Source organism: Talpa occidentalis, unplaced genomic scaffold, assembly GCF_014898055.3.
Source record: "Talpa occidentalis isolate TD23 unplaced genomic scaffold, MPIMG_talOcc4v2.1 talOcc4.4, whole genome shotgun sequence".
In the NCBI taxonomy this organism is placed as follows: Eukaryota; Metazoa; Chordata; class Mammalia; order Eulipotyphla; family Talpidae; genus Talpa; species Talpa occidentalis.
This window is the reverse complement of record NW_023604295.1, coordinates 95,320,214-95,326,213: the sequence shown is the minus strand read 5'-3', so window position 1 is coordinate 95,326,213 and position 6,000 is coordinate 95,320,214. Positions and strand designations below refer to the sequence as shown.

At 38.2% G+C, this 6,000-nt stretch overlaps 1 protein-coding gene across 3 annotated transcripts in view; it reads right to left on the bottom strand.

Moving 5' to 3' along the window:
* Positions 1–6,000, bottom strand: part of ATR (ATR serine/threonine kinase) — a 121,085-nt gene that overhangs the window by 6,041 nt on the left and 109,044 nt on the right. The window lies entirely within an intron of this gene.

The window sequence follows — 6,000 nt, the reverse complement described above, 5'->3', positions numbered from 1 at the left end:
TGTTAAATCATCCAAAGCGTATCTAGTATAAATTCCACTTGCTCATGCTGTATAACCTTCTTAATGCATTGTTGGATTGATTTGCTAAAATTTCATTTAGGATTTTTTGCATCTCGGTTCATTAAGTAAATTGGTCTGCAGTTTTCTTTCTTTGTGTTGTATATGTTTGGTTTTGATATTAGTGTGATGTCCTCATGTGTTTGGCTGTATTCCTTCATCCTCAATTTTTTGAAAAGTCTGTCCAGGGTGGTATTAGTTTGTCTTTGCATGTTTGGTAGAACTCATTTGTGAGCCGTATGATCCTAGACTTTTGTTTTAGGGAGAGTTTTTGTTTTTTTGTTTTTTTTTTTAAGTTTAATTTTTTTTTAATAATAAATTTTATTTTTATATTCCCCCTACAATTGCAAACCCCCCATTCTGATCCCAATCCCTCCCCCTCCCACCCCCCCCCCCCAAAAAGTGTCCTCTGGTTCAGAGTTTTTTTGTTGATTTTGATTTTCACTTCTTATGTTAGTTCGTTTTCCTGGTCCCTTATTTAAATTTTCTAGATTCCTGCTATGAGTGAGACCATCCGGTATTTTTCTTTTTCTTTCTGGCTTATTTTGCTGAGCATGATCCCTTCCAGCACCATCCATGTTGCTGCCAAATTGCATGTGTTTATCTTTTTTGAAGCTGAGTAATATTCCATGGTATATATGTACCACATCTTCTTGATCCAGTCATCTATTTTTGGGCATTTGGGCTGTTCCAAAGCTTAGCTATTGTAAATAGTGCTGCTATAAACATAGGGGTGCAGGTGTTCTTTGGAATTGATGTTTCTGTGTCCTTTGGGTAAATACCTAGGAGTGGAATTGCTGGATCATATGGAAGCTCTATGTTTTAGTAGGTCCAGAAATCTCCACACAGCTCTCCATAGGGCTGGACCAGTTTTTGCACTCCCACCAACAGTGTAGAAGAGTTCCTTTTTCTCCACAACCTTGCCAACATTTGCTGTTGCTAGTTTTTTTAATATATGCCATTCTCACTGGTGTGAGATGGTATCTCATGGTAGTTTTGATTTGCATTTCCCTGATTACAAGTGATGTTGAACATTTTTTCATATGTCTGTTGGCCATTTGCATTTCCTCTTCAGAGAAGTTTCTTTTTTAGCTCTTCTGCCCAATTTTTTTGACTGGATTATTTTCTTTGTTGTTGCTGAGTCTCATCAGCTCTTTGCAGATTTTTGTGATCAGTCCTTTATCATTAGTGTTGGGTGCAAAAATTTTCTCCCAGTTGGTGGGGATTCTCTTTGTTTTTGTTATTGTCTCTTTTGCTGTGCAGAAGCTCTTTAATTTGATGTAGTCCCAGCTGTTTATCTTTGCCTTCACTATCACTGCTTTGGGTGATGTGTCTGTAAAGATGTCTTTGATATGCAAATCCCATAGTGTTTCGCCCATATTTCCTTCTATGTATTATATGGTTTCAGGTCTTATGTCTAGTTCTTTAATCCATTTTGAGTTGATTTTTGTGTATGGTGTGAGGTGGTGGTCAAGCTTCATTCTTTTGAATGTAGCAACCCAGTTTTCCCAGCACCATTTATTGAACAAACTTCCTTTCCTCCATTGCATAGTCTTTGCTCCTTTGTCAAAGATTAGTTGACCATAAATCTGTGAGTTTATTTCTGGATTTTCTATTCGATTCCATTGGTCTGTATGTCTGTTCTTGTTCCAATACCATGCAGTTTTGATGATTATGGCTTTGTAGTATAGTTTGAAGTCTGGGAGTGTGATGCCTCCATTCCCTTCTTTTTTTTTTCAGGAGAGCTTTGGCTATTCGGGGTTTTTTGTGATTCCATATGAATTTCATCAATATTGTTCTATTTCTTTGAAGAATGACATTGAAATTTTGATTGGAATAGCATTGAATCTGTATATTGCTTTTGGAAGGATGGCCATTTTAATAATGTTTATTCTTCCAATCCATGAGCAGGGGATGTCTTTCCATTTCTTTGTGTCTTCTTCTATTTCTTTTAACAGTGTTTTATAGTTTTCTTTGTATAGGTCCTTTACCTCTTTTGTTAGATTTATTCCCAAATATTTGATATTTTTTGTTTCGATAATAAAAGGGATTTTTTTTTTATTTCTTCTTCTTCAGATTTATTGTTTGTGTATAGGAAGGCTACTGACTTTTGCGTGTTGATTTTGTATCCTGCCACTTTACTGAATTGATGAGTTGAATTAGTTTTTCTGTGGAGTTTTTGGGGTTCTCTATGTATATTATCATATCATCTGCAAATAGTGATAGTTTGACTTCTTCTTTTCCTATTTGGATTCCTTGGATGTCTTTCTCTTGTCTTATTGCTCTGGCTAGGACTTCCAGTATTATATTGAAAAGCAGTGGTGAGAGTGGACATCCTTGTCTTGTTCCAGATCTTAATGGAATTGCTTTCAGCTTTTCACCATTGAGAATGATACTGGCTGTTGGCTTGTCATAGATGGCCTTTATGATGTTGAGGTATGTTCCTTGTATCCCAAGAATTTCAAGGGCTTTTATCATGAATGGGTGTTGCACTTTGTCAAAAGCTTTCTCAGCATCTATTGATATTATCATATGGTTTTTATATTTCTTTTTGTTGATGTGTTGGATAATGTTGATAGATTTTCGGATGTTAAACCATCCTTGTGTCCCTGGAATGAATCCTACTTGGGCATGGTGAATTATCTTATGGATACATTGTTGGATTCTGATAGCTAAAATTTTGTTGAGGATTTTTGCATCAGTGTTCATTAGGGAGATTGGCCTGCAGTTTTCCTTTTTTGTGTTGTCCTTGTTCGGTTTTGGTATTAGTGTAATGTTGGCTTCATAGAACGTGTTTGGTATTGTCTCTTCCTTCTCAATTTTTTGGAAGAGTTTGTGAAGGATAGGCACCAATTCATCTCTGAATGTTTGGTAGAATTCATTTGTAAATCCATCAGGTCCTGGGCTTTTGTTTTTGGAGAGGTTTTTGATTACAATTTTAATTTCGCTGCTTGTAATTGGTCTGTTTAGGTGTTCTATTTCTTCTTTATCTAGCTTTGGGTGATTGTAGAGTTGTAGGAATTTGTGATCTCCTCTAGATTGTTGAACTTGTTTCCATACAACTCTTCATAGTAGTTACTGATTATTCTTTTGATTTCTGCTGTGTCCGTTGTGATTTCTCCTCTTTCATTTCTGATCCTATTTATTTGTGCTTTCTCCCTTTTTTCCTTTGTGAGCCTGGCTAGGGGTTTGTCTATTTTATTGATTTTTTCAAAGAACCAGCTCTTGGTTTCATTGATCTTTTGGATTGTTTTTTTAGTTTCGATTTCATTTATTTCTGCTTTGGTTTTTATTATTTCTTTTCTTCTACTGGTTTTGGGGTTTTTTTGTTGTTCTTTTCCTAGATCTTTGAGCTTCGAGATTAGGTTGTTTCTTTGAGTTCTTTCTTGTTTTTTGATGTGAGCTTAATTGTTATACATTTTCCTCTTATTACTGCTTTTGCTGCATCCCATACATTTAGGATATTGGTGTCCTCCTTGTCATTCAATTCAAAGAATTTTGTAATTTCTTCTTTGATCTCCTCGTTAGTCCAGTGGTCTTCCAGTAGTGTGGTTTTTAATCTCCATGAGGTAGGAAAGTTCCTTGCCTTCTTTTTGTGGTTCATTTCTAGTTTGATGCCTTCATGGTCAGAAAAGATGGTTGATATGATTTCAATCTTGGTGTATCTGTTGATGTTTGTCTTGTGCCCCAGTATGTGATCGATCCTGGAGAATGATCCATGTGCGCTTGAGAAAAATGTGTACTCTGTTTTTTTGGGGTTTAGTGTTCTATAGATGTCTGTTAAGCCCAAATGCTCTAGGTCCTTATTTAGAGCTTTAGTTTCTTTACTTATTTTTTGTCTTGTTGATCTATCCATTGTTGATAGTGGTGTGTTGAAGTCTCCCACTACGTATGTGTTTTCTCTGATGTCTGTTTTCAGAGAGGACAACAGTTGTCTGATATATTTTGGTGCTCCTTCGTTAGGTGAGTATATGTTAATGAGTGTTATTTCTTCTTGAAGTATTGTCCCCTTGATCATAATGTAGTGACCATTGGGGTCTCTTTTTTATTTTTTTGAGTTTGAAGTCTGTTTTATCTGATATAAGTATAGCTGTTCCTGCTTTCTTTTTTGGTCCATTCGCTTGTAGGATTGTTTTCCATCCTTTAACTTTGAGCCTATTTTTATCTTTTGTAGATAAATGTGTTTCCTGGAGACAGCAAAAGGTTGGGTTTTGGTTCTTAATCCAGGCTGCAACTCTGTGTCTTTTTATTGAAGAGTTTAGTCCATTTACATTTAGAGTTAATATTGATATGTTAGCATTTGTATTTGCCATTGTGTTTGTCTTTCCTTTGATTTTATTTATTTATTCTTTTAATAACTTTTGTTTTTGGCCTTCTTTCATTGTTATTCGTCCCTCTGAGGTTCTGGCTTTAGGACTCCTTGTAGTATTTTTTGGAGTGGGGGTTTAGTTGTAATGAAATTCCAGAGTTTCTCTTTGTCTGGGAAGGTCCTTATTCTTTCTTCATAGAGGAAGAAGAGCTTTGCGGGATAGAGTATTCTTGGTTGGCATCTGTTTTCTTGGAGTCTGTTGACTATGTCCCTCCACTCTCTCCTTGCCCGTAGTGTTTCTTCAGAGAAGTCTGATGTCAGCCTGATTGGTTTTCCTTTGAATGTTATCTGTTTCTTCCCTCCTGTCAGCTTCATTATTTTTTCCTTGTCCTGGATTCTTGCGAGCTTTACTATTATGTGTCTTGCTGTATTTTTCCTTTCGTCATGGAAGTTTAGTGTTCTTCTTGCTTCTTGTATATCAATTTTCAGCTCCTTCTTCGCGTTTGGGAAATTCTCTTCAATTATCTCCTGGAATATTTTCTCTGTTCCTACATCTCTCTCCTCTCCTTCTGGAATTCCTATAACTCTTATATTTCCTTTCCTCATGGAGTCAGATAGTTCCCGAAGTCTTTCTTCGTTCTTTTTCCTTCGTACTTCTCTTTCCTTTTCTGTTTTGGTTCTTTTTATTTCTGTGTCTTCAAGAGTACTTATTCGTTCTTCCATTTCATCTATTCTGCTTTCATTGCTTTTCCCAGAGTTCTTTAGTTCCTCCATTAATTCTTTGATCTCCTGCGTTTCTTTTGCTTCCCTCTTTAGGGACTCAATTTCCTTCTTCTGATCATTGTTTTCCTTTATGAGTTCTGTCATTTTTTTAATCACGGCAATTTTAAATTCTCTTTCTGGAAGGCTCAGAAGTTCTTCCAAGTTACTGTCGTTGCAATCTGGGGGGTGGTTTTCTTTTTGTGGTGTGCTTTTTTCCTGAGTTGTTAGGTTGTGTGTGGTTCTTCTACTCCCTACTGTCTGTTTTCTAATTTGTCGTATGCATTGGGACACTGTGTTGCTCGGACTGGCCGGCATCTTGGGTGAACTTCTCCGCTCCCCTCTGGCTCCTCCAGGAGCCATCTCTGGCTTCTGAGGGAGCTTTCTGCTGGTTTCAGGAAGTCTTTACTGAAGAAATGTCCCTGTTCTAAAATGGCAACGCGGGACTCAGTCCCTGAGCATCCGGTCTCAGGCACACTCTTCTGCGCGCCCGGTCTGTCCCGGCCGTGGGTGCCTGTTCCCTCTGTGGGCTCAGACTGCTGGTAGGAAGGGGCCTGGCGTGGGCTAACTTCCCAGCTGGCCACTGTCTCCTCCAGGAGTCTTCTGCCCTTTTCAAGCAGTCTTAAGAAATTTCTCTGTTCTATGGGGTGTTAGTGACTTTTTTTTCTGGCCGCTAGGTGGCGCCAGAGAGCTCTCCTATTGTCCTTGGGGGGCTGTTTTTCGCCCCCCCACCCCGTGGGACAGGAAACAGAGCGGGAATGGTAGGGTAAACCTCAATGGTAGGGTAAACCTCAACGATGCCCCACCATCGTGGAGAACCCACACCCCGAATTTCGTGCCCGTGGTCTCAGTCCAAAGCCCTCAGGTCCAGGACG